This window comes from Amblyomma mixtum, chromosome 2 (assembly GCF_055824585.1).
Source record: "Amblyomma mixtum isolate Tamu chromosome 2, ASM5582458v1, whole genome shotgun sequence".
Classification (NCBI taxonomy): domain Eukaryota; kingdom Metazoa; phylum Arthropoda; class Arachnida; order Ixodida; family Ixodidae; genus Amblyomma; species Amblyomma mixtum.
In genome coordinates this window covers 226680105-226708020 of record NC_143013.1, presented here as the reverse complement: position 1 = coordinate 226708020, position 27916 = coordinate 226680105, and the positions used below count along the sequence as shown (strand labels likewise).

Sequence of the window (27916 nt, the reverse complement as noted above, 5' to 3'; positions counted from 1 at the left end):
CTGGTTACAATATTCAATTAATGATGGTAGTATACTCCTTGTGTGAAACCCAGTTTTATCTTTCCGCATGGTAATGCCGATCTCAACACTCAGAAAGAGATCAAATTACCCTGCGAGCCAGAACTTTGCTGGCGGTTCTCAAAATCCAACATAAAAAATGTTCATGGAGGCCGACTGGCTGGCTTGCGAAGCCAGGAACATTTCGTATCTCGCTCTCAACGCCACAAGGCAAAATGCTTTGCAGACTAGGTGTTTGCTGTAAAAGTGATGTGGCAGTCCTTGTCGTCAGAGAAACTATTCGACCATGATCAATGGCCACAATTCCCAAGGCTGTCACTACATTTATATCGCTTCTAAAGGACTTTCCAACTTAAACAAGCATTTTCTTGGAAACGTAGACAGGTATGCAATTATGGGGAAAGAAGAAAGGTCTAAATGAAGAGAGGATAAGTAATTTTTTATTGGATCTCTTGAAAAGCAGCTTCCACCTCAGCGTAAAGTATGAAGCTCAAGGTTGTTTGCGCGTCTAGCATCGCGCGACTTCATTGCATGCAAAATGTTCGCAAGTAAAGCTGCATGTGTATGGCTCAGCAGAAAATCGAATTTGTTCAAGGAAAATAAGTCTCGATCATATGCTTTGTACTCGCAAGGCCATGGCATTGTAGGGCGGAGTCGGAGAAAATCAACGAAAAAAGAAAACTATGGTGGAGATTTTACAATTTTATGACCCAGCGCGCGCATTACAGAACACTTCTATTCTTTGCTTCGAAGACGTTAAAGGGACACTGAGGAGAAATTGAAGTTGGCTTGTATCAACAGAATACAAGCTCCTGATTACAAAAACGCCACTCATACTGACAACAAAGCTCTTGTAACGTAGAAAAGAGCAAGAACCAAAATACAGGTATCGCCGCCACAGGCCAAACTCGCAAGTACAAGCGTGATGAGATCATAGGCCAAAACAGTGTTGCTGGAACCAATGGTTCTAGCAACGCTAGGACACGAGAAGCACAAATCACTGAGGCGCAGCCAATGCATGCGCAAATCTCCTTGACGTCGCCAGATGGCGCCACGTGCCGGGCAGCTACGCGCTCGCCTGAAGCATCGGGACCAATCAGCGCCTGCTCGCCGGCGTTAGGCGGGCTCCCGGTATTCCGCTAGCGGTGTCAAGGTACACGGTATGCTAAAGGTGTCTATTTGCGAGAACTTCGTTGACGACTTCGAGAACGAGATCCATCGTAACGCTCGCAAAACGCCGGTGCAAACGTAAGCGAAGCGACTGTAGCGACGGCCGCAATAGCCGATAGATGCCTTCAACGTGCGGCCGGCGGTAGCTTTCTTTTCGGCTGCTGCTAGGCCGCACTGCTGGCAGCCAGAAATCACGGAGTCTGCATCACGTCATGTTTCACGTCACTTAGTCCTCTGTCGTCATAGCCGAATCCCAAGTTTGAATCACAGCGACGGGAAAAACCTTTTCAACTTCTAATCCAAATTTCTTAGAAATAAATGCATTTTTCGCTGCCGGCCAAGTGGCAACAAAGCCATGACATGCCGAACTATCGGATTTTGCTATAAAAAATATATTAATAGTGCTCTCCTCAGTGTCCCTTTAAAGTGAGTAGTAGAAGCGACAAGCGCGGGGAAGTGGTTCCACTCTTAACTCGATCTTTTCATGAACACTGACGCTAATCAACAAACCAAAGTCACATTTTAAAATTTTGATTCCTTCGAGAAGGTACCCCATCAACGCACAGTGATAAAACTTTCCCGATTAAATCCGAATCCCAACTATTTGAAATGAATTGAACGGTTTCAAGCCAAGCGCTCGCAGAAAGTTTCTGTAACCAACAAAAGCTGTCGTCATCATCAGCTGTAGCAACCTGATTACACCCATTGTAGGGGAAACGCCTCTCCGATATCTCTCCAGTTAACCCTATCCTGTTAATTCTTAATCTCATCCGCCGACCTAACTTTCGCCACCCCCTGTTGCACCTGCCTTCTTTTGAAGTCCAGTGCATTACTCTTAATGACCATCGGTTATCTTGCTTTCTTATTATATGCCGTGCCCACGCCCATTCTCTAAATCCCTCCTAATGATATGACACCTTCTTCAGGTATCTGTACTTGGCCCTCTCCTTTTTCTGATCAGTATTAATCACTTTCCGACAAATCCGAACTCCTGTAAATGTATGTTTGCTGACTGTTTTTTACTTTGTCGTGCTATTACTGCTCCACAGATCATCCATCGAATCAAAGAGATCTTAATGCTGCCCAGAATTGGTGTTACAATAGGGTAATTGAACATAACACAAATTAATTTACTCAGCTTTCTTCCACCGTCATCGCAATTCCTTAGTTTTCTACGTAATCTCTGACGCGCACATAGAAGCACTCCAGTTAAATAAGTGTTTAGGTATAGCACTTTTTAGTGATCTGTTTTGTAGTTTGCAACTAACTAGCGCGACATCACCAGTTTATAGAACATTAGGATTCGTAAAGCATCATCTGTACCACACGCTTCTCAACATGTCAAGTAACAGGCTTCTAACTAATTCGTCAGGTGGAAAAGAGGATCGGCATCACTCGTTTGAAATCTTCCTAATTATGATCATCAGCCAGACGATGCACAATGCAGCACAATGGTCTCTTCCATATCTTTTCAATTAACCCTGTCCGGTGTCAGCTGCTGCCACCCTATTCTAGCAAACTTAATCTCATCCACCCGCCTAACTTTCTGAGGCGCCCTGCTACACTTCTCTTTCTTTGGAAGCCAGTCTGTTGCCCTTAAGGACCAACAGTCATCTTGACTTCGCATTACATGCCCTGCCTCAGCCCATTTCTTCCTCATCATCGTCAAGATAATGTTTTTAATTCTATTGAGTGAATTGTAAGTTGCGCTTGCTGGTTCATTCATGCTTTGCATTCAAGATAGGTACAGAGTGGTAGCGCAGCTTAGTGGAAATTAACGTTCAAAGCATGGCGGCTTACGGTGCGGAGACCGTGGTTGTCCATAGTCTTCGAGAGAGACCGGACACAACCTTCCTCAAAAGAAAAGTGGGGAAAACACACCTCAGATTCTTAAAGGACTCAGGGTTGTATTCCCGTATAATCTTTAGGTTTTTAGCACGCGCCCCTGTACCCTTGACATAGTGGTCGATAGACACTTAGAAAACTAATTTCATTTCATACGCTTCGAAGTGTGCGGATAACTAAACAATGATGCCATGATTAAAAAATCTAAAAAAACGTGACGTTGTAGCAGCCTATATTTGGCGGTAGAAAAAAACCCGTCAACGTCATGGGGTCCGGCGCGACACACGAGACAAAGACGAAGAAAGAATGCACGACGACCGCAGACTACCCGCGCTATGTTTAGTGGTTTGAGTTCAATGTTTACCTTTCCTTCGTCTTTGCTTCATGTGGTGCTCTCCATTTCCCGCGTTTACCGTACATATAAGCCAAGCTATGTCTTAATGCCAAAAAGGGACAGTTATAGGTATAGTTATAGCTCTATGTTTGAGAGCCGTTCTTTAGTACCCTAGATTGCCAGTAATCAGTTGTGCCAAAATTGTGTACATTCTGTTTAGGTCACACTAAATATGCCTGCACATTATGCTGCCTTATATATGGGCTGCGGACTCGCCAAGCCGCCAAGTGGCAGCTTTTTTCCGTAGCCCTCCATCTGTAGCACCTGATGGAAATAAATATTTGATTTGATTTGATTTGATTAAAAAGAGGCAATATTGGAACATTTTAACCAAACCCAAAATTGATTAGTTGAGAACCACTGCAGTGATCTCTCGGAATAGTGACAGAAAGAGTACTGTTTTAACAAGAGGTTTCCGAACTAACCAGCTGGTGCAAGGAGAAAATTTGCACCATTTGAGAACGAGCTAGTCACCTAGAGTGCGTGAATGACATAAGGATACTGTAAATTCCGCTGCACTTTCCCGGTGAAATTAGGGCTGCCTTTTAAAACGCACAGAGAGTAGACGTCTTCGTCAATGCAGCTTTAAGTTACGCAGACCAAATGAAACAAAATCAAGCGCCCTTAGTGTGCGAATGCACGGGAAGACCCGGGGAGAGTAAAATTTTAATAGTGAGCCTGCATTCCGAAGAAACGTTCAAGGAAGCATTAACTCCAAAAGATTACCCAGGAAGGAAGAAGAAACAGCAGGATATCTCTCCATTCCTAATCCGCACGTCACGTGAAGTCTTAACAAGAGATTTCGTATCGCATGGTTAGGCATCGATTCACGCTGACTGGTGCTCTCCTTGTTCCGCTACCGTTTTTCCCGTACTACGTGCAATGTGTCATAGATACAAACATTTCTTTGCGTTATGAAAATTATGTTAGAAACCTGAATGGGGCATATGTGAACCGGGCTTCTACTTTAAACGACACTCTATTATTCACGTTGAGTGACCGACTGTTTCGGCAATGACTTTGCGTGCGTAAATTTGCAGAGGGCTGAAAGTGGCAACGCGCCGTAGAGTGGAGGAAGTGACAAATGGCAAAAGAGTATGGTGTTGGACAAAAGCCGCAGTCACCACTGCGCCGATATGCAGAACAGGTACTTAATGGGGTGGCATGGCATTCTGGTGAAGGAGTAGTAGGAGGAAGGCCTAAAGACAGCGGTAGCTGCTGCGAGAAGGCGCATGGGCGTTTTGGCGCTTGGGACCCAGCTTGTAGGTAACGTCGAAACTATGTTCGTAGAGGCGAGGAGCCAAACAGCCGATATGTAAAGTTCGATTTTTAAGGCTAGACAGCCAATATGAATCGAGATCTATTGTCACAACCGTTAAGAGGTGCCCGTAGAGGCATTGGCCGAATTTTTTGAACTGGCAATAGGATGAAGAAACATTCACCCTTTTGTTTTTTGTAGTCGTGCTGCTGTGCTCAGGTGGACGCTAATGAGTAATAGAGGGGAGGGAAGGTAGTACGGAAAAAGACCAGACACTGTGACAACCTGTTCTCCCACTGCACCGCTCATCTCGCTAGTCATTTCCCTCACTGCCGTATACTCCCTAGATCTAGTCCTTCAAAGCAAACCAATCGTAAATCAATTCGAGTACGTCTTAGTGCGTAATATGCCAATGCTAGGACCACAAGGCCGCGTTCGCCATTATAAGCAACTCGACAAGAAGTGGCAGTCCCACTTCCAGAATATACACAACAACTTTCTGAAAACAACTTGTTCCTAACTTTCTTGATGTCAACAGCACCGCAAATTCGCAACAGCATCGCGACAGCATCGCAAACAGGAACATGCGTAATCATCCAGTGAGTTTTTTTCTACCATGAATCTAGTAGTATCGTTTTTAGCGAGGGTTTCATCTTTGGGCAAATAATTCTTCATAAGTATGACCTACATATAAGTCTAAAAATTCTGCAGTCACTCTATAGCCGGTTAAATCGTCAATTTGTGCTTAGATTTATGCTTAGATTTAGTGAATCTAGTAGCGGCATAATAAATGAGTTGCTGCTGATTATTCACGCATTAAAATACTTACAGTCATGGGCCGCTTAAGAATTTGAGTACTTTACGCACGACCTCCATACATTTACTTTTAAAAGAGTTCAAACCGGCTTCAGATTCAGGCGGCCCAATGGAAATCGGAAGTTGACTACTGGCAGTGCCTTGTGCAGGAAAGGAATATTTTGATATCAAAGGCAATTGACGCGGCTTCTACTGGCGAAAGTAATATTAACGCCAGCCCGTGTTGATTTTTCCAGCGCAAAATTGCTCTCAGCGTAGTTCAGGTTAGGGTATAATTCATTATTTGTGCGTTATTTTATCAGAGGATTGAATGCATTGCCTCTTAACGGCAAGAGACTAGCTGGCCAGGAGAAAGATCCAGTTTCAGGCTGCTTTAAACATCACAGCGCCAGAGTCTCAACACTTTCTGAGCTTCACATGGGACACTTAAGGTTAAAAACCTGAAAGCATCGGTCCATCCACTGAAAATACCCGTTGCAGCAACTGCGGGCACATGACAAAAGGCCTAACAATTGAAGTTAAGGGCCTCGTGCTTCCTGGCAAGCAGGTTTGGGAAAATGTACGAGGCTTTCCGAAAAACAAATTATCGCTGGACAAGGCTTCAGGAATCAGCCTCAAGGGAGAGAATTCTTGGATATGTTCATTACATTATTTTGCGCAAACTTGCTCTGACACCAACTACACGAAGGTACAAAACGAACTGCTCCAGCACCTGGTGTTCATGTACTTAAAATTTTTGTGGAATTTCTGAGAATAGGTTGAAGGAAATCGGCATTGAGAATAAGGCATTTTTCGATGTCTAATTTGAAAACGCGGATCACTGCGCAGTGACCTTCGTAAGGCTAAATTTGTTTAATAAAACGAGGAGCTGTGTGACATAGCTAAACTTATCATAGCGCAATAAATGAAAAGTCAAGACGAACGCTGTTTTGAGCCAATAACAGATTATGTTTTTCTCAGTACGCGGAACCCACTGGCGAAGGCAATACGGATGCGTGTTCACTGCTGCTCTCTGAGAAGCCGCAGCTACTGAACGCGCCAGCAACTGGAATATATGTGCTTTTCGAAACCCTCGCTAACAAAAACAAAGTAAAATGCTCACGTCCTCGACAGGCTTGCACAAAAAACAGCTTGGGCTTCCCCTGAAGTCCTGGGCAGTTCTCGTTGTTGAATAGATTGTAGACATCCTCGTAAAGCAAGACTTCATCACCGTTCACGTCGTAAATAATGTCTCGGTCCCCATGAGACATGAGACCCACCACCATGCAGTCAACGTTCTGCAGTGTCTCCAGTTTGGCCACCCAGGTAAGGAGATCGTTCATATCCTGTGGATAAACATTTGTATTCGTAGGAATGTCGGTAACAGCTCTTTCCTATAAAAAGTGGTAGGGTCTAAACGTTGTTTTATTTGTTTATTTATTAATACTGGAACCTCGCGTACTAGGTCACAGAAGGTACAAAATATAGATCTGAAAATACAAAAATACAGGCATATGCCAAAACAAAAACAATGATTAAAATAAAAGCTCGAAAAGAGCAAAAAACGAGGCACTCTAAGTATTATCGGTCAGCTTAGTTATTTTTCAAATAATTAAAATGATTTCTGTGCGACAAAACATAGGTGAGATTATTAAAATCAGTGGAGGACCAAGGAAAAAAGGATTATTGAAAACCATTAACTACCGTGTCTAAGGGGGTCACTGCAAGAAAACGACGATTTCTAGTTCGGTACCCATAGGAATAGGTAAGGATATCAGAGATGTTCACATTAAAAGTGTTAGTAATTAAATGAAAGAGGAATTTCAACCGATATGCGCGATTTCTGTTTAGAATATAAGGAAAGCCGTTTCTTTTAATTAAGGAGGTCACTGACCGATGTTCACCGACATTAATTACACATATGCCGTACTCCTTTTTTTAAATGCATTCCATTTTATTAACGTTTGCTTTTGTAAAAGGGTCCCTAATAATTACCCCATTTTCTATGATTGGCTTAATAATGGTGCTGCAAGCAAGGAGGCGTGTACGAAGGGTCGCTAACAAGAGCGAGCGTCGTAACAAAAAAAAGCCATCAGAGATCGTTTGCTAGAACATGGTCAACATGCTTGGTCTAAGAGAGTTTATTGGACATCCATAGGCCCAGGTACTTATGTAGCCTGATGAAGAAAATTACTAATCGCAGCGTAGCGATAAAAAAGCAGGTTCTGTTTTAGTGGTATTCTCATGTATCCCGTTTTTCAAAGTTTACATATGCCACCTCTCACAAGGAGATATTATTTTGGCGAAAGAAAATATTGGAAATTATTGTGGAGTTATGCAGCCAGACTTGACCTTCAGTTTAAATTAATTTCTCATAGAGGATGCAGTCGTCGGCATTTAACCTAACACGTATGTTCAAGTTTGTTACAATATCATTACAAATAACAGAAATAATAGCAAGCCGCGAACGGATCCTTGGGGAAGATTAGAACTGACAGGAACGTGATCCCAGCAGACTTTATGAAGAGCTACAAAATGACATCGTTTAGACAGGTACGATAGAAACCGTGCTAGTAATATTTTATTTCTTAGGACCTGATTAAATTTACAAAGCAATTTTTTTGTGTGAAGCCTTATTAAATAAAACTTTACGAAAGTCTATGATTATAACATCTGTTTGCTCTACTTCATTGATTGCTGTCGCGAAATTGGGAATTGCTTCGACAAGCTGATTGTATGCTGAGTTCCCTCGCCTGAACCCATGTTGAACGTTGGTTAGTACCTCGTGTTCATAGATGATATTACTCAGATGCTATAAATGATACGTTCTAATGATTTGCACACCGCTGAAATCATAGTTCTCCATACACGTCCTGTCTCAACCTTTATGTAAAGGCTTAATTCTAGCAGTTCTTCAATAATTTGGTAAAATGCCTTCTTGCAACGATAAACAGGACACACAAATGCTTCAAACACCACTCTGAATACTGCTAAAGTGAGTAGACTTAGAAATAGAGGACACGGAAGAACATAACATGTTAAAAAGTATGCGTCAAAACAGCGCAAAAAAACAGCACATCGATAAAACAGCATAGGGAAAAAATAGCACAGCGACCAAACAGCACAGGGAAAAACAGCATGAGGGCCGAACAGCACAGGGAAAAAACAAGCACGCGTGAAAACAGCACGCCTGACAAAGCTGCACAGCCAGAAAACAGCGCAGCGAAAAAACAGCATGACGACATAAGAGCGCAGGGAAAAAATCTCTGCCTCTCCCGTAACTGAGAGTAGAGTAAGCATGAAATGTTTACGGGCATAAGAACAGTGGCGTTCTTGTCGCTTTCGTGAGCAGGCGCATAATCATGGCGTTGTCGGCAGGGGCGAGCAGTCTACTGTGGCGTATCACTCGCAACGCAATCGCTTTCCGCAAGACGCTTCCTACCTCTCCTTTCATCAGGCTCAATTGCTCGGCTTAAGCAGCTGTGACGGTGGTGGCATTGAAATGCAGGACGATGCAGAAGCGTACGCGGACACGACCAGACGCAGGCCTGACAAGAATGTATGTGCAGCGCGTTCGAATACTCCGCGGGCGTGTATACGTCTGCCTGCCAAAGGGGGAAACGTCATGAGCAGAAGGCCCAGCGGCCGGTCTTTTACATGCGTGAGTGTGGGACCGCAGCGCCATCCTTGGGGACGGCGCGGAAGCAGTTTTTCAGCCCCAAGGCCACTCTCGCCCCAGAGCTCCCCTCTTGCTCTAAGCGGCCCTCGATCAAAGGCCCGAACAGGTAACGTACGAGTCTCGTTAAAGCTCGTACGGTGCCCGTATGTTCTCGTTTCAGTGCCAGGATGAGTTGAATTCAGTGCCCGGATGTTGGCTCTCGGTCTCGGCGTGACGTCACCACACTGCCGACAACGGGAGCTAAAAGCATTTCATGCTTAAAACAGCACGACGACAAAACAGCACATCGGAGTAGGGGGCAGCGCTGCTGGAGGACTGAACTGAAGAACACAACCACGGCTCGTGGTTGTGTTCTCCTGGGTGGTCCGCACGTCTGACGACGATATTAGTTGGACAACAAAAGTAGTTGATGAAGACGACGGCATGAAATGCACAGCGCGAGGATGCGCAGCAGTTTAACAGCCGGCGTGATCGGCTCCGGCGATAGCATATTTCTCGCGTGCTGTGACCAGCGAAGCTACTCTGTTCGCACTGCCGCGGGTTCGACACGCTGTCGCTGCACTGTTTATTTTATTTATGGATGGACTGTTGCTGTGCAAGGCTAGGCCAAGGTCACCTTCAAGGTCTAGCTTCGCATACACTCGGTGAGCCGGTTAGACCTTGTCAGGTAGGGCTTTCGTACTAAAATAACAGGACAATTGCAGAACCGGAACGATTGCACAAGGGCAGCACCGAAAGTCAAGTAAGACGGGGGTGTTTTGCCGAGAGATATCGCATAAATAAGAGACCGATTTGAAACGCAAGGTGAGTACCACAATTTCCATAACTCCTGTATACAGTCCTCGTGTTATGCATGCGAAAAAATTCAATTTTGCCCTTTGTGGAGTACCTTAAGGTGTGGTATGCAGTTGCAGTGCGCTGGCACTTTAACCACATTTAGCCGTGGCGTGTTCGTCTGGCTGTCTGAAGCTTGTTTTTTGGCAGGCTGCTCACCTGACATATATATATATATATATATATATATATATATATACGTCACATCTACGTCACATCAGCGGTAACTCAGGACGTGCTACGTCCGCCGGGTGAACACTCCCAAGGTTATGAGAGAAGCCAACAGCCACAGAAACCAAGGAGCACCCTGTGCTCCTTGGTTTCTGTGGCTGTTTTTTTCTCTCATATTAATAACGAGCTCCTCATTCCCTTTCCCTTGCTTGTTTAACACCCAAGGTTAGGTTATTTGTAAACATAAATAACCCCGAAAGCAGATTTGACAGCCGTCGCCGTAGCTCAGCGGTAGAGCATCAGACGCGTAATTCGGAGGTCGTGGGCTCGGATCCCACTGGCGGCATGTGGTTCTGTTTTCTTCTGTTTTTCTAATCAATTAGCTTTGAGCGATAACATATTCAGTAAAATTGTAAATTGATCAACACCACAAAATAAATAAATTAATTAAAAATCCCCTGTGCCCCTTGGTTTCTTTAGCTGTTGGCTTCTCTCATATATATATATATATATATATATATATATATATATATATATATATATATATATATATATATATATATATATATATACTAAGTGTTTCAGCGAACACGTTCAGAAATTTTTATAGACAGGCTTTTTGGGATAAAAATATGGCTTTTGCGGCACAGTAATACCAGTGTTGGCGGACACCAGAAAACTGGTGAATCGTCTTAAGTAGTGAGTTGGTTAACCAATTTTTAATAAATAACTTTTTAACTAGCTGACTCAGGCGCCTAGTTGCCATTAGAGACTGGTAGCCGATCTTTAGTAATAGCCATACCAATTTTTAGAAATTAGAAAATGCGATCAGCGTTGGAGCTGTGGCTCGAAGAAATTTGGCTTTTTGACTAGTTACGTGCACTGGTGGGGTTGCTTTGCCTGCATGCTTTCGAAAAGTCCATGTATTTTTGCACGATGCAGCCAGATTTTGTCGACTCACAGCGGCGAAGGTAACCGCGTTTTCGAAATTCTAAAAACTGATATGGCTACTAGTAACGACCGGTTACAAATCTCTACTTGCAACTAGGTGCCTAACTGTACTAGTTAAGAAGTTAAATATTAGAAGTTGGTTAACCAGCTCACTACTTAAAACAATACACCGCTTTACTGGTGCCCGGCAACACTGGTAAGACTGTGCCGCAAAAGCCATATTTTTACCCCAAGAAGCCTATTTATAAAGCTTTTGAAAGTGTTCGCTGAAACACCCGGTATATACTTGGTGTCCCTGCTAACTTGGACCAAAGTTTATAAAGAAACTAAGCGTTCTACTGAACTGAAATCACGTGGATGTTGTTGAGGTTCATCTAAAGTTACAGTACCATTTTTTCGCTTCTCCTATTTGAATAATTAGTCGAGATAAATAAATTAACTTTTTAAATATAGCTTGAAACGTTCAGGCGTCAATAGGAAAGTTGTGGAGCTCCACAAATATCGTCCAACCCAGGCACTTCCAACGAGATAGACTTAGCGTGGCCGTGTTTATTTGGGAAAAACGAAAGCCCGCGGAGTTTAAAAAATACCACGTGACGGCGCGCTCCGTGAGCCCGGATGCGCCGCGATTACAGCGCTCTCATCCGTGCTTTGTAAGAAACATCAGCCGCTTCGGGCCTTTCGTGCTGCCCAAGACAGGGCTTCGCGATGTGCTTGGTTCCAAGATAAGCGCCAGTGGGTTCGGGCGGGAGTTGAAAGAAAGCGCGGCTCCCGTTTCTGCGGCAATAACTGCACACTCACGGTAGCAGAATGCATGCAGAGGAACGATGACAATCTCATGAGTTTGAAGTTGAGAGCAAGATCCCAAGAAGCAAAGACGCATATAACAATCATGATAACGTCGTGTGAATTACGCTAAAAAAACAGGAGCCGCACTTTCTTTCCATTGCCGCCCGTACCCACTGGCGCTTATCTTGGAACCAAGCACATCGCGAAGCCCTGTCTTGGGCAGCACGAAAGGCCAGAAACAGATGATGTTTCTTAAGAAGCACGGATGAGAGCGCTGTAATCGCGGCGCATCCGGGTGCACGGAGCGCGCTGTCACGTGGTATTTTTTAAACTCCACTGGCTTTCGTTTTTCCCGAATAAAAATGGCCACGCTACGTCTATCTCGTTGGAAGTGCCTGGGTTCGACGATATTTGTGGAGTTCCACAACTTTCCTGTTGACGCCTGAACGTTTCAAGCTATATTTAAAAAGTTAATTTGGTTGTCTCGACTAATTATTCAAATAGGAGGAGCGAAAATATGGTACTGTAACTTTAGATAAACCTGAACAACATCCACGCGATTTCAGTTTTGAAGAATGCTTAGTTTTTTTATAAAACTTGGTCCAAGTTAGCTGGGACACCCTGTATATAAGTTGCAAGTTGCACCGTCGCGCTTGCAGACTACCTCCCGCGGGCGCCGCAACCACCGTCGACATATCGGCCTACCGGGGCAATGAGGTCGTCGCGTCTTGCCAGAAGCTGATTTCGTTCACTCAAGCCACGGTTGAGAGCAGCACAATCGTGGCGCGCGAATGCGCTAGTCACGGGATTTTTTGTATTTCCCGGGCTTTCTTTGGAGCTCGGAAAATAGATACACGTGAGGCTTCCTTTGTCGCAAATAAATGGAATGCAGGTTTCTGAATGTGCTCTCCAACTTCGCTATTCACATCTTTTGTCTAAAGTCAATATTTACGCATTTAGAAACATTCTTAATTGCTAATTAATTAATTGCGAAACAAAAAACTGCCTATGATGCGCAAGCCGGCTGGTAGCTGTATGTAAGTGGTTTCCTTAATTGGCCTACCTCAAATATCGAATTTTTTAACCCTTGGCTAAAGTTAGCCTGGACACCCTGTATGATCACGAAGAAGCAGTGGAAGCGTGCTGGGCACATAACCCAGAGGTCCGTGGATCGTAACCTCGCTCTGGTACCATTACAGCCATCTTCCGTCACTTCCATGCCAGAAATTGTCATTAGTGAATCAGGCTTTCTTGCACTTTTGAATAACCTCAAAATTACTATTAGCTCTGATAACTTTAGTTTTAATAACAAAGTACTAAAAAATGCCTCTCTAAGCCTCCATCAAGTAATGATATCACTTTTTTGACAATCATTATCATCTGGTACAATTCCTGATTGCTGGCGTACAGCGAAAGTAATTCCCATTTTCAAATCCGGAGACCACACTATTCCACTTAACTATCGCCCTATCTCATTAACCAGCTACATCTGTAAACTCCTTGAGCACATAATTCATACTCAACTCGTTATTTATCTAGATGAGCACGATATTATTTTCAAATACCAGGGGTTTTCGCAGGGGTTATTCATGCGACACCCAACAAGCTGGATTTACTAACGACATATTTTGCGCTGTAGACGCAGGCTTACAGATGGATTGACGCAGTATTTTTAGACTATTCTAAAGCTTTCGAGCGCGTTCCCCATCACAGGCTCCTAACCAAATTGACGAACTTAAGTCTTCATGCAAACTTTATTTTATGCACAAAACAATTCCTCTTCAATAGAAAACAATTCATCTCTGTCAACGGCTTTAACTCGTCATTTGTCGCCGTAACATCTGGAGTCCCCCACGGCAGTGTTCTTAGTCATCTGCTTTTTTAAATTTTTATTAACGATCTGCCCAGGTGTGCATCATCTCAAATTGGGTTATTCGCGGATGATTGTGTTGTATATCTTAATATTATTAATGAAACCGACCGCCATTCCCTTCAAGCTGATTTTGAAGCTGTAACGGTTTGGTGTTCCTCCTGTCTGTCTCTAAATGCATCTAAAACAAAGTTAATTTCGTTTACTAACCGTTCCACTCGAATTCCTACAGCCTACTTCCTCAATAGCGACAGCGTAGAACTTACAAGTACCTAGGAGCTCACTTTAAGTCTGACCTAACTTGGCATTACCATATTAAGGCAATCTTAGCATCAGCATATCGCGCACTCGGCCTTCTTAGGCGTAATCTCAAACACGCGCCTTCAAACTTAAAATAACTTGTTTACATCACGCTAATCCGCCCGAAAGTTGAGTATTCTTCTGCCATATGGGACTCTCAAAAAGCATACATCGTAAGCAACACTGAATCCTTGTAAACCATGCTGCGCTTCATCTTTACAGATTATTCACCAGTGTCACAGCATTAAAACAACGTGCGGAGTTGGAACCACTATCAAGTCTACGCCATTTCGCTCGCCTAAACTTACTTCACAAACTGTATGATCATCCCACCCTCCACGACGACTTCTTTTGCCACACCCTGCAGTCTTTCCTCGCCGTGACCACGATAACAAAATAAAACGCATAAGATGCCGTTCATCGCTTTACTCGAAAACCTTCATTCCTCGGAGTATAACAGACTGGAATAACCTGCCATCGCACATAGGTACTGAGATTAACTTACAATCCTTTCAGCATTCGTTAAAGTGAGTATATTATTCTACGTTGTTTGTTGTGTCTTGTGTACATTACTAGCTTTATTTCATACTTCTTTATTACATGTATTTTGTTTCAAGCGCCTGTGCCGTATTTTCAAGCTTGTATCCCCCCCCCCCCACCCCTACTGTAATAGCCTCGCACGAGGGCCCTCAGGCGTATTGCCACCTATCATTGTAGTGTCCGTTCGTTCGCGCTCAAAGCCGCAGGTAAGGGGTGTTATCATTTTTGTTCATGGCGCGAGAAGCGACCTGACTAATCTCGATTGATCACAGAAATTGTAGAGCTGCATCTACGTGTTTCCAGATTACTGTAGATGATCTTGACCTGTTATCTCCAAGTTTCCTTCCGGGCTTTAAATTGAGCGATGCCGGGAGTGGCTGGCATTCGTAGTTCGACGACTGACGAGCACGTTTGTTGCTTACGCCGCCGTCACCGAGTGATTCAGTTCTTTCGCGGGCGCAAGTCAGCCCAAATAAAGAGCTTCGTTTGCAAGCCTTGCTGCTGTATTACTGACCGCTGGACTGCCGTCACTACAACGTGACATCTGGTGGAGGTGCGGGGTAGGCATCCTTCTTCGTAATGCTGTTCAGGCGGCGGTAATCGACGCAGAAGCGAAGGGTGCCGTCTTTCTTTTTCACTAGGACTACTGGTGCAGCCCAGGGGCTTCTCGATGACTGGATGACATCGTCACGAAGCATTTCCTCAACTTGCTTGCGGATAGCTTGGCGTTCTATCGGCGATACGCTGTAGGGGCTCTGTTGCAGTGGTCGGGCGTGTTCGTCTGTGACAATGTGGTGCTTGGCAAGCCTGGTTCGTCACACATTCGATGCTGATGAGATGCAGTCGCTGTACTTTTGAAGAAGACTGTGGAAGAAGACTGCGTATTTGGTCTTGTCTGCTCCGGGCTAATGCTGGGCTGATATCAAACGTGGGTTGATGGCCTTGGTCAGATGGTTCTACGGGTTGGTAGGGTACGGCAAATACAGGGTCTGTTCTGAAAGTAGTAGGACTGGATTTTTCTTGGGGAACGGGCGAACGAGAGGCGGTCTACGCGTGCAGGCTCGTTGAAGGGGGATATTGGGAATGCTGGGGAAAATCTCCAGTCGGCTCTCGCCCGTTGAAGAGAGCAGATTGCTTGTACTGTGCACCCTTGTCGAAATGTCTCGTCACGAAAAATCATGAAGTGTTTACCGGATCAGCGATACGCTATCAAATTTTGTGTAAATCTTGGTGAAACGGGCAACGAGACTCACGGCATGATTAAGGAGGCCTACGGTGAAGCTGCCATGGGTAGGCCAGGCATTTTTTGAGTGGCACAAGCTGCTCCGAGAAGGTGAGGAAAGAGTGGAAGACGACGACCGCTCAGGACGCCCTTCGACCAGGAAGACCAACGAAACTGTGTAGCGAGTTAAACATTTACTGAACAGTGATTGTAGTATGAGTATCAGAATGATTGCTGATGACTTGCGCATTCCCGAAACCCAAGTTTTGGAGATCGTGACAGAAAACTTAGCCATGAGGAAAGTGTGCGCGAAACTGCCCTTATAAAAATTTCTATAGACAGTCCATAGACTGTCTATAGACTTTAGTCTATGAAGTCTATAGACTGTCTATAGACAAATCCTTTAGACTGGTCTATAGACACTCTATAGATTTATGGCCATACACTTTTAGTAGACTTTTGTCTATAGACAGTCTATAGACAAATGTCTACTGAAAGTCTATGGGTCTATAGGAAGTCTATAGACACAGGTCTATAGACAGTCCATAGACGATCTATAGACTTATGGTCATACATTTCCTATAGAGGTGTCTATAGACCGTCTATAGACACTTGTCTATAGACGGACTATAGACGACCTATAGACTTATGGCCATATACTTCCTGTAGATTACCGTCTATAGACAGTCTACAGACAAAAGTCTACTGGTCCAGTAGACATATGTATATAGACTGTCTATAGACATTCCATAGGTGTGTGGCCTGGCAGTGCTATAGACCTTTGTCTATAGACAGTCTATAGACCTCTGTCTACTAAACTGTTAGTAGACCATTATCTATAGACTGCATATCGACTGTCTACAATCATTGAAAAAGGTCACCAGACAGAGTTCACACATGAAACAATCAATATACTTACAAATTTAGTTTATTTCCAAGCTATCCAGGCTGGGAATATGCAATACATGCACCATAAGAATGCACCACAGTTACATAAAAGTTGAAAGTAACAGTCCGGCTAGTTTCCTCAGAAGCATTCTTGTGGCCTGTTGTCTGCAGTAAATCGTCCGGGCACGTTTACCTGTACAGCACAAAGGAAAAAAAATAATATAAGAGGAACTGAAAAAAAAATTCCCATTCCATCTCTACACATGTGCTTTACAATGCAAGGCATATCCTGGCTATGCCATTCTAGAAAGGCAATCTTGATCTTTTGGTTTGGTTTTATGGGGTTCAAAAACCCAAGGCGACACAGGCTACGAGACGCTGAAGTGAAAGGCTGGGGAATAATTTCGGCCACCTGTGCAGAGTACACAGGCCTTTAGCATTTTGCCTCTATTAAAATGCGACCGCCTAGGCCGGAATCGAACCTGCATCTTTCAGGTCGCCATACGAACATGATAGCCACTGAGCTATCACGCCGGCTCAATCATATCAGTAAATACACGAAAGATTATATGCGTCGTCATAAAACATTGTAAAAAGAACCTTAATCCCTGGAGCACTCTACTCTGAATCCAGTACTGATACTGATTTCTGTATGGCAATACTGTTACAGCCAATACTGACCTCTTTATGGCAATCCTTTTACTTTATTTGTGACAGAAGACTTCGAACAATTGTGCCACATATCTGCATTGACTCGCAAGGAGCTGTTAAGAATGCCACCTCCATAAAATACAGATTCAGTGCACCTCACACAGGGATCCAAAAAGGAGAATATTGCAGCATTTATTCTTATAACCGCTATAGAAGAAGCGCTTCAAAATACCCTGCGTGAAGCCTGGTACACCCGGCCAAATTTTTAACTGCCTCGGGTGTTGCATCGCTAAATGCACCTTGTAAAAAAGGTGCCTTTCGGCTACACTGCTGGCATATTCATGCTGTAATTTAACGAGTGAAATGTCATTTCGTGCTTCCTTTTTGTTCATATAATGTTTGAGTGCAGTACTTGCGTGTTTAGATCAACGTTATCAGAAACATTCGTCTGCCACTACGCACAGCTGAAACAAGCGGCATACGCAGAAATGGATCTGGTCCATATGGCCTCATTCTTTAGGTAAAGTACCACTCCTTTCATGGCGGACAAGTCGTTTAGCCAGATTAGTGCAAATGCGCCACCAGAACCATTGCTTCGTATTCCGCTTGTTTCGGCTCTTCGTATAGCGGCAGACGATGAATATTTCTGATAACTTTGATCTAAACATGCACGTACTCCACTCAAACATTATATTAACAAAAAGAAACTATGAAATGCCATCTCACGCGTCAAATTACAACATGAATATGCCAGCAGTGTAGCCAAAAGGCACCTTTTTACAAGGTGCATTTAGCGATGCAACACCTGAGCCAGTTAAAGATTTGGCCGAGTGTACGTAAGCTGATACTCAGACGGGCACAAGCTATACAAAACCAGCAGGCAGAAGCAACCAGTTCACCACAGATTTTCGCCTATAACTTGAAGCACAAAGACGGAACAGCATACTCATACATCTGCGCGCGCTCTTAGAAACAAGCGGGTTGCAGCGCTTCCATGCCGCGCTCATTATTCAGAATACTAATACAGCACACAGAGGCTGCAGCTGCGCCGTTTCAAAAGCAGTCGCGAGGTTGAGACAGCAAATTACTGTCATGATAAAATACCGTCTGAAATTCACTTAGTTTTTCCTTCAAGTGCAGCCCCAACAGCGCAGTAAAGAGGTGTGTTTATTGCATGGAGGTAGCCTAACCCAACGCTGCTAGAAAAATCAGCGAAAGCATTGAACGTGCTCAAAGTAGGAAGTATTTCAATAAAACAATTACAGGCGCAGCTATAATAACACGAGAGCTTAATTTAATTTTAGGCGCAAATAAGCGGCGAGTCACATCGGCGCTTTCGTAACGTAGAAGTCTTAAATCAGAAACACATACTTTGCCTCTCGCGCAAATGGTATTCGAGAAATCTGTGCACGCGTGAGCGGGAGTCATGAACGAACCACTCGGAACGAAATGCAAGCCACCTCTTGTCGAGCCGACCTTTACCCAGCTTTCAAAATGAAGTGCCCGCAAGCCAGCGGCGGCGGCCAACGGCTCTGATGACAGACACGGACGAATCCATACGTGTGCAACGAAGGGGAGATGGGATGGAGCTCGTGGGTTCTTCGCGGTGTTTGAGCACGCCGTCCATTCGCGCCGGCAACGAATTTTAGTCACCCATCACACTACAAGCATTCCTCCAGCGCCGATTGACTACAACTTTGACAAACGTCTCGCGCTCCAGTCTATAGCGTTACAAGACAACTTTGCTGAAACGTCGGCGTCCACGACGCGCACCGAGCGAGCGTCCATACGTAGCAAGCAATGCACACCTCCAAAAGAACAGCACTCCATGGTCCAGACAGGCGATAACACAAAGATAAGAAAATAAATGTAATCCACCACTGAACGAGACTGTATGTAAGTACGTTTTCGGAGGTGCAAAGTAAATAGAGCTCACACGGCGCTAACTAACACACAGTTCCATTTCGGCCGTCATTCACAGGCTAAACGACATTTCTGGCCGCGCATCTACCTTGAAACACGAAAAATCTAGTAGACAGCTCGCGAGGAGCGGCTTATCATCAAGGGCATCGCACAGACTGCCTTTCCGCGCGTTAGTAAAGACAGCGGCACAGAGATAAGAGGCATTAGTCGAGAGCCCGATGGCTTCCGCCTTAGAAGCGAAGATAGGACGTTTGTAGCATGCGCACATAATCTGTTCTGCACACACAGCTCTGCTTAGAGTGGTTTAGGAGACCAAATGAATAAAATATAAACGTGTAGACTTACCGTAAGGGGACGATGAAGCTGGATTTTGAAGAAAACGTAATCCGCGAAAAACACGCCACCGCCATTGATGCAGCCACGCACAGGGTTGTTTGCAGCCCGAATGATTTTCCGCCGTCTCGCGGTAAAATGGGTAAAACGTGAAACAGAAACCCATTTCACGGTCGTATCTTTATCGCTCGCACTCTTGCCGCGTGCAGCTTGATCTGATATCTAAGACCACAGAAGGCAATCGGTTTATAAGCTTAAATTCTTCGCTTTCCCCCTAAAAATTTTATTGTTTTCGTGAAAACACAACCGAAATCTAACTTCTTGTCGGTATACGCGCCGCATCTCCCATCGAATAGTATGTGGTACAATTCTCAAATAATAATTATAAGGTTACATAGCATAACGTCTTTTTTGCGTGTGTTCGTGTTTAGAAAACTGATATGCGCCACATCAGCGTGTCATCGGCTCCGAAGCAACAGGTGCAAGGGTAGGAACGAAAAAATACTGGCTTTGTGATTGTTGCGTCGCAGCACTTATTCACGTGAATACAAACTGCAAATGTAGAAATGGCAGATGTTAATCGCAGAAAGGACCAGGCTCTTTGAGATTAATCTAAGATGTTTCTAAGGCATGGGCGCTTCCTTGAATTCTCACACCCGTATTTCCCCCTTTATATTCAGGACGTTCTAAAGAGAAATGTAGATCCGTTGATAAAATGTTTCTGATTTCAGCACGTTGGACAATAACGATTGAAAGATGGAATGGAATTTTGTCGAGCGATTCCTTTAAGGGACAGCGTATTCGTTCGATGTAGTACAGTTTGCGGGTGCCCTTACTTCAAGAACGGCTGCTTTTCCTCGGCTTACTTGTTAGCATTAAATATTTAATTGTATTGACAATATACGTCACGGTATAACGAAAAGGAGCTTGTCAAGGCTCCTGAAAACAATATACAGGAGGGTGTTGTAATGGCCTTACGCAATACATTTTAATTTCCGTAATAGCGAAGGAGGTGGGGGAATCCCGACATAATTGCGGTCACTAGATGCAGGTCCCCTCAACATACAGTGCAAAAAGAAATTGACATTGTTCTGGACTTAGTCGAAGGTCAGTGTATCGAACATTGTTAGATAAAATTACGATTGTTATAGACTGGTCTATAGGCAGTAGACTATCTATAGTGTACAGTCTATAGACGAAAGCAAATTGAGGTAGTTGTAGACTGTAGTCTGTAGAGAGTCTATAGACCGTCTATAGACGAAAGGAAATTGAAGCAGCTATAGACCGTAGTCTATAGAGAGTCTATAGACCGTCTATAGACGAAAGGAAATTGAAGCAGCTATAGACCGTAGTCTATAGAGAGTCTATAGACCGTCTATAGACGAAAGTAAATTGTGACAGCTATAGACCTTAGTCTATAGACCGTCTATAGACGAAAGGAAATTGAAGCAGTTATAGACTTAAGTCTATAGACAGTCTATAGACAGAAGGAAATTGAGGCAGCTATAGACCTTAGTCTATAGCGAGTCTATAGACCGTCTATAGACGAAAGGAAATTGAAGCAGTTATAGACTTTAGTCTATAGACAGTCTATAGACAAAAGGAAATTGAGGCAGCTATAGACCCTAGGCTATAGCGAGTCTATAGACCGTCTATAGACAAAAGGAAATAGAGGTAGTTATAGACTTCAGTCTATAGAGAGTCTATAGACCGTCTATAGACAAAAGGAAATTGAGTCAGCTATAGACTTTAGTCTATAAAATGTCTATAGACAGCCTATAGACGAAAGGAAATTGAGGCAGCTATAGACCTTAGTCTATAGAGAGTCTATAGAGAGTCTATAGACGAAAGGAAATTCAGGCAGCTATAGACCTTAGTCTATAGAGGGTCTATAGACAGTCTATAGACGAAAGGAAATTGAGGCGGCTATAGACCTTAGTCTATAGAGGGTCTATAGACAGTCTATAGACGAAAGGAAATTGAGGCGGCTATAGACCTTAGTCTATAGAGAGTCTATAGACAAAAGGAAATTGAAGCAGCTATAGACTTTAGTCCATAGATTTTCTATAGACTGTCTATAGACAAAAGGAAAAGTCTATAGGATGGCTATAGAGTCTATAAAAAGTCTATAGAAAGTCTATAGACCATTTTTATAAGGGTGGTGCCGGGAGCGCTGTCAAAGGAGCAAAAGGCCAACCGGAAAGCGATGTGCCAGGATCTTATTCATCATGTGAATGTGCACCTCGATTTTTTGCCCAGCACATGGCGGCAACGCTGCCTCAGCCCCCCTACAGCACCGACTTGGCCCCGCCAGACTTTTTTCTATTCCCTAAAATAAAATCGGCGCTCAAGAGGAAACATTACGGATTGGTAGAGGCGGTTCAACAGGCCGTGACGGGGGAGTTAAACAGCATTCCGGTCCAGGCGTTACTGGAGGCGTACGAAAATTGGAAAACTGATTAGCAGCAGCGTGTATGTGCGAAAGGTTGCTACTTTGAAAAATTATAATCATTTTTACTACTCTCATGAATAAATTTTATTTAAAAAAATGAGTCCTACTACTTTCAGAACAGACCCTGTATGTCTGTGATGCCTTCCAGCTCGTCGAGAAAAACAATCGTCGTACCTTTGTTTAGATGCCTGTATTCTACGGTTGGTTAGCAGCACCTGGGCTTGGCCATTCCAGATTTGGGCGACTCCCCTTGCGACGCCCAGTCCTCGATCCAGGAGTAACTGGGTGTTCCCCTCGACGACGCCTTCGGCAGTTTCCCTGTCTCCAGTACCTATGGAGGCAACGACACTTGATCGGGGCGGCACGCTCAATGCTTCGTCGAGGACGTTTAAGGCAACGTGATGAGTCGCTGTCGTCGCTGCAGATATGGCTTTGTCCGTGGAAAGCTTGATCGACTTAGATCGAAGGTCGATGATCCCCGATGTTCATTCAGGAAGTCCATTCCCAAAATCACGTCTTGCAAGCATTTCCGTAGGACCAGGAAGATTGTAGCATAGGTTCGCCCATTTACTGTAACTCTCGCGGTGAAGCGTCCTGACGGCGTAATAAGGTTACCACCTGCGGTGCGGATCAGCGGGCCATCCCAAGTTGTCACTTTCCTTAGTCGGACAGCGAATGGCCCGCTCATCACGGAGTATTCAGCTCCCGTGTCGACGAAGGCAGTAACCGCGTGACCGTCGACCGTAACTTCAAGGTTACTTGTTCGCGTTTCCGTATTACACGTCGTCTTCGGTGTACGATCTTGGCTTCGTCGAGTAGTGATGCTGCGGTAGGCGTACTCCGACGTTACTTCTCATAGGCGATGGTAAAAGCTTCAAGTCTGGCCGCGTCGTCGTTGTCGTCGTCTTAGGCGTTGACGCCGTAGTTGAGGCGTGGTCTTCCGTTTTCGTCGATGGAGGATCTTTGTTATTTTGCTCAGAAGCAACCTCACCTCCAGAGGCTGCTTTACTCAGCTTAACCTTCGGGGGCTGGTGGAGCGTCCCCGCACTGCGTAGCCTCGGCTAGGAGATACATAGCGTGGTGACGATGGCAACGAGGAACGTGATAGGCGGCTTGTCGACGAGCATTCTTCCCGACGCAAAAACTCATTTCGACTGGTCGCTGGCCGGGTCGGGGTCGCGGGGTGTCGTAAAAAAACCCTCGGATGCCCATTCTCCTGTATGGGCAGTACCGGAGAATGTGACCGGCTTCACCACAGTGGAAGCATAGTGGATGGCGCTGGTCGGGAGTTCTCCACTCGTCGCATTTCCTCGGCTGTGTGCGACGCTTGGAGTACGGGCGAGTTGGGGCGAGAGGGCGGCGGTCCAACGCAGCTGGCTGAGGGCAATAAGGGCTCGGGTCCCGTCGTCGAGGGGCAGGACGCCGCACTGCTGCGGCGTAAGTCATGGCTTGGGGCTGCAGAGGCTGCGTGGCTGTCGACGCCACACCTAAGGCTTGTTGAACGTCGTCCCGGATGACGTCGCTGAGCGATGTAAGCTGCGGCTGCGTTCCCGTTGGCAGCAATCATCAGAGATCTGCTCGCACAACTTGCCGTATAACCTCCCGCAGATTATCGTTGTTAGCGGTGTCCAGGCAGCTTGCTGACAAAAATCGTTGCTGGCGGTCATACTGGCGGGCTCGGGCATTAAGAGTTTTTTGCATCGTGGATGCCTCTTCTACGATTTCCGCGGCGGTTTTCGGTGGGTTGCGGACGAGGCCGGCAAAGAGTTGCTCTTCAACTCCTCGCATAAGCAACTTCACCTTGTCTTCTTCCTTCATGCTCGCGTCGGCAAGCCGGAAGAGACGCTTCATTTCCTGAGTGTACATTGCAACGGTCTCGTTTGGGTGTTGAATGCGAGACTGCAGTGTAGCAGAAGCTGGGCTCTCTCCTTTCTCACGACGTTTGTGAAAGTCTTGAAAAGCCGCTCCTTGAAGGTTCCCCAGTTCGCAAGGCTGGCTTCCTCATTCTCAAACCACACTCTTGCTGGTCCCTCAAGGGCGAAGAAGACGTACCTAATTTTCATGGCATCGTCCCAGTTGTGAAAGACAGCCACACGGTCGAACTGTTCCAGCCATTCTTCGGGGTCGGCACCAGGCGAAGCGTCGAAGGTTGGTGGCACCCGGGGCTGCTGAAGAATGATTGGAGTCATCGTCTGGGGCAAACTCATGGTAGACGTTGCTGCTGGCTTTCGCTTCTGGGTATGGTCGGGCAGAATCCCGAACTCAGGTGCGTCCCCTTGTAGGCGTCGGCTTGCGCGGTGGACTGGACTCAGGTCCTGCGGTAGATGACTCAGAGGGCTGGCGTCACGACTTGTAGGGGGTGTCCGGAACATGAAAGGCTACCCCGCACCTCCACCAGATGTCGCTTTGGATTGACGGCAGTCCAGCGATCAGTAATGCAGCAACAAGGCTTGCAAACGAAGCTCTTTATTTGGGCTGACTTCCGCCCGCAAAAGAACTGAATCACTCGGCGGCGCCGTAAGCAACAAACGTGCTCGTCAGTCGTCGAGCTACGAATGCCAGCCACTCGCGGCATCGCTCCATTTAAATAAAATGAAATAAATAAATAAGACGGAGCAGGCAGTGGCCCTGGACGCAGCACGAGCTTTCGGAGGGCGGCCATTAAAATCATTCATTTAACATCGGTCATCACGCCTTTATGCCAATAGATGATCCGTCAAAGAGGTACAAACCATGAGAAAACTGTGGTTGTGTTTCCAAGCAAAATGAAAGAACATCATCTTGAAGTAGAATTGTTATAGCGCAAACAAAAACACGGAAAAGAGAGACGAAACACACAGAAGCGCTTGTGTGTGTGTTTCGTCTCTCTTGTCCGTGTCTTTGTTTGCGTTATAACATTTCTACTTCAAGATGAACCACAAACTCGCCCAACAGGAAGTTTTAATAAAGAATATCAGCCAACTCACTAAGCTAAAGTTAACGGTAGAAGCGACGGCGCGATTAATCCGCCGTATAGCTAATCAAAGAGAAAGGATGAGGGAAAGAGATCTATGCCGACTATTGCAGGGCTTTGCGGTAAGCAGGATACGCTATGACACCTCGTAACTCAAATCTGGGAGAGCGGAAAAATACAAACTGGACAGCATGGCATTGCACGCCTACAAAAACGCTTTAGGACTCCCACTAAATGTTTCAACCAAGAGGCTTATGAGGTTAGGATTACACAACCCCTACTATGAACCGAAAGAAGCCCATTTAGTGGTTGAAAAGACGCGATTAGCCAATACCGGAACTGGCAGGAGTATTTGAACCAGGCTTCGAATGAACTTTCAACCTACGAATAAAGACGCTAAAGAAGACTTGACCCGCGCCCATAGGCCAGCCCTACGAATCAAATCCCTTCCCGAAAACATGGCCCTTATTCACAATAAAGGTGAAAGACAAGCACGAGCCAAAACCTTGCGTAATAAATGCGGACAGCGCTCTGGAACAATTTATGTAGACGCGGCGGAACACAAACAAAAAATGCCTTTCCAATTGTGGCTGTGAACGGGAACGGTGACCACATCGTCCCTTCAACCTTCAAAACCATATTCTCTGAAACGGCACAAGAGGCAGCTATAGCCCTCGCCCTAGCGTACACCCAAGAGAGCACCATTATTAGGGACTCTAAAATGGCTATGAATAATTTCGAAAAAGGGTGGATTACAAACATTTTCCTTAAATTCTTAACGGTGCCAAACTCTGAGCAAATTACTCTGAATTCATATGGCTCCCAGCGCATTCGGGGATTCCGGGGAACGAGGTTGCCTGCTTTTTTGCTCGAGGATTCTTCGACCAGGCAGTCGATGAATCTGGTCTCCTTAATTTCACGAAGGACTCCATGAGCAGGAATCACGGTCTAGACAATCATTTTAAACTAGAGAGAACTTTCCCCCCTCCGCACAAAAGCATGACTACAGAACAAGAGGTTGCGTAGCGTCGTCTGTGGACCAGATTGGTATGCACCACAAATCTCCTCACGCATATTTGTCCTGATCACTACAACCCGAATTATATACACTGCGGCCAACGAGCCAACTAGGAATGCACCTTATGGGATTAGAAAATAGAGCTCCACCGGGTGATCCCGTTATCGATTCTTCTCTGAAGCGGTAGGAGACCGTGCTGGCTAGCTCGGACCTAAGAAACCAAGTTCTGACGGTGCAGCGGGCTGACAAGGTCGTCGAGGGCTATGTACTCTCGACCACTTAACGCGATCTATTAGCCCCAAACTCTTTCCGACTAATAAAACCTTTTACAGTGAATCATTACGCCAAAATCTTCGGCCGGCCGCCACATAACATTTCGTGTGAGGTGCGGAGTAACATTGCCATTCTGGTCCTCCAATTCGCCGGCCCTATACTCCTGGTCCGCGCTTGCCAGCCGTTCTCCAGCCTGCTACACCCGAACAGACCTCGCCGTTACTCTTCCGCCCTGTCCCTCCGCCCCGAACACCCGATACGACGAACTGTTGTTGACGCAATGACCCGACCTACCGGCCCCACCGACCCGATACGCTGATTAAATGTGGTGACACCGTCCCCCTGCCCATGTCATTCGGCACGTCCAAGGGCCTCAGCTCCTGGTGACCTGCGGCCCAGATGAATCGTGAAATAGTACTCATTCGATCTTCGATCATCTCTTTCATCGTGTCGGCCAGCACACCACCACCGTGCCATTTCTGTTGTACCGCCAGTCTCTTGCGTTCACAATCGGGACGATCGCCGCGATGGCAAGTGGCTGTGGCGCTCGGCTACTGACCCAAAATACGCGGCTTCGATCCCGGCCGCCGCGGTTGAATTTCGATGGGGGCGAAATTCTAGAGGCCCGTGTACTGTGCGATGTCAGTGCACGTTAAAGAACCCCAGGTGGGCGAAATTTCCGCAGCCCTTCACTATGGCGTCTCTCATAGCCTGAGCCGCTTTGGGACGTTAAACTCCCTAAACCAACCAAACCAATCACTCTGTAGTCCCGGATAGTGTCACGAAGAAGACAAAGCTGGCAGTGGCGCGGAATGCAGCGCTCGCGCTAGTCCACCGGCCAACGATATCATCTTTTTGCAATCAGTCATCACGCCTCATTCTTTGGCTGGCTGCCCCGTAACTGTATGCCAGGCGGCAGCTCAATAGTTCGTCAGAGTTTGCTCGGGAAGAGCAACCTCAGTCGCAACCCAAGCCCCACCGATGGCAGCATCTGCCATTGAAGGGCAGTGGGGCACCTCTTAACCGCTGCGCCACTGCGTCTGGGGTGGTAGCAAGACCCCCTAGTATCAGCGAATGTAGAGAACCTCCAATCCCGCATATATGGACATTACCTGTTATCGCTACCCGAACAACTGCCATCCGTGAAAACCGGATCTGAACACTGGTGCTGAAGTGAAAGCCGAACTGCAACCGCCGCCGTGGCTCAGTGGATAGGGCGCTCGGCTACTGAGTCCGAGTTCCTAGGTTGGAACCCAGCCATGGCGGCCGCGTTTCAGTGGAGGTGACACGCAAAGGCTCTCGTGTGCTACGCGATGTCTGTGCACGTTGAAGATCCCCAGGCGGTCGAAATTATAACGGAGCCCTACAGTAACGCAACTCTTTCTCTTTTTATTAAGCATGAAATGCTTTTAGCTCCCGTTGTCGGCAGTGTGGTGACGTCACGCCGAGACCGAGAGCCACCATTCGGGCACTGAATTCCACTCATCCGGGCACTGAAACTAGGGCATTCGGGCACCGTACGAGATTTAACGAGACTCTCTAAGAGAGAGGGCCGCTTAGAGCAAGAGGGGAGCTGCAGGGCGAGAAGG

At 45.7% G+C, this 27916-nt stretch overlaps 1 protein-coding gene and 1 long non-coding RNA gene across 2 annotated transcripts in view; both read right to left on the bottom strand.

Annotated features, from left to right (window-relative positions):
* The window catches only part of LOC149362794 (caspase-14-like), a 90657-nt gene that overhangs the window by 45686 nt on the left and 17055 nt on the right, over positions 1-27916 (bottom strand). The gene's annotated exons all lie outside the window — the stretch shown is intronic.
* On the bottom strand, positions 16747-19732 carry LOC149362795 (uncharacterized). Its single transcript, XR_016289050.1, has 2 exons — positions 19644-19732; positions 16747-16917 (listed from the first exon to the last, which is right to left on the bottom strand). It is a non-coding gene; the product is annotated as an uncharacterized LOC149362795 (long non-coding RNA).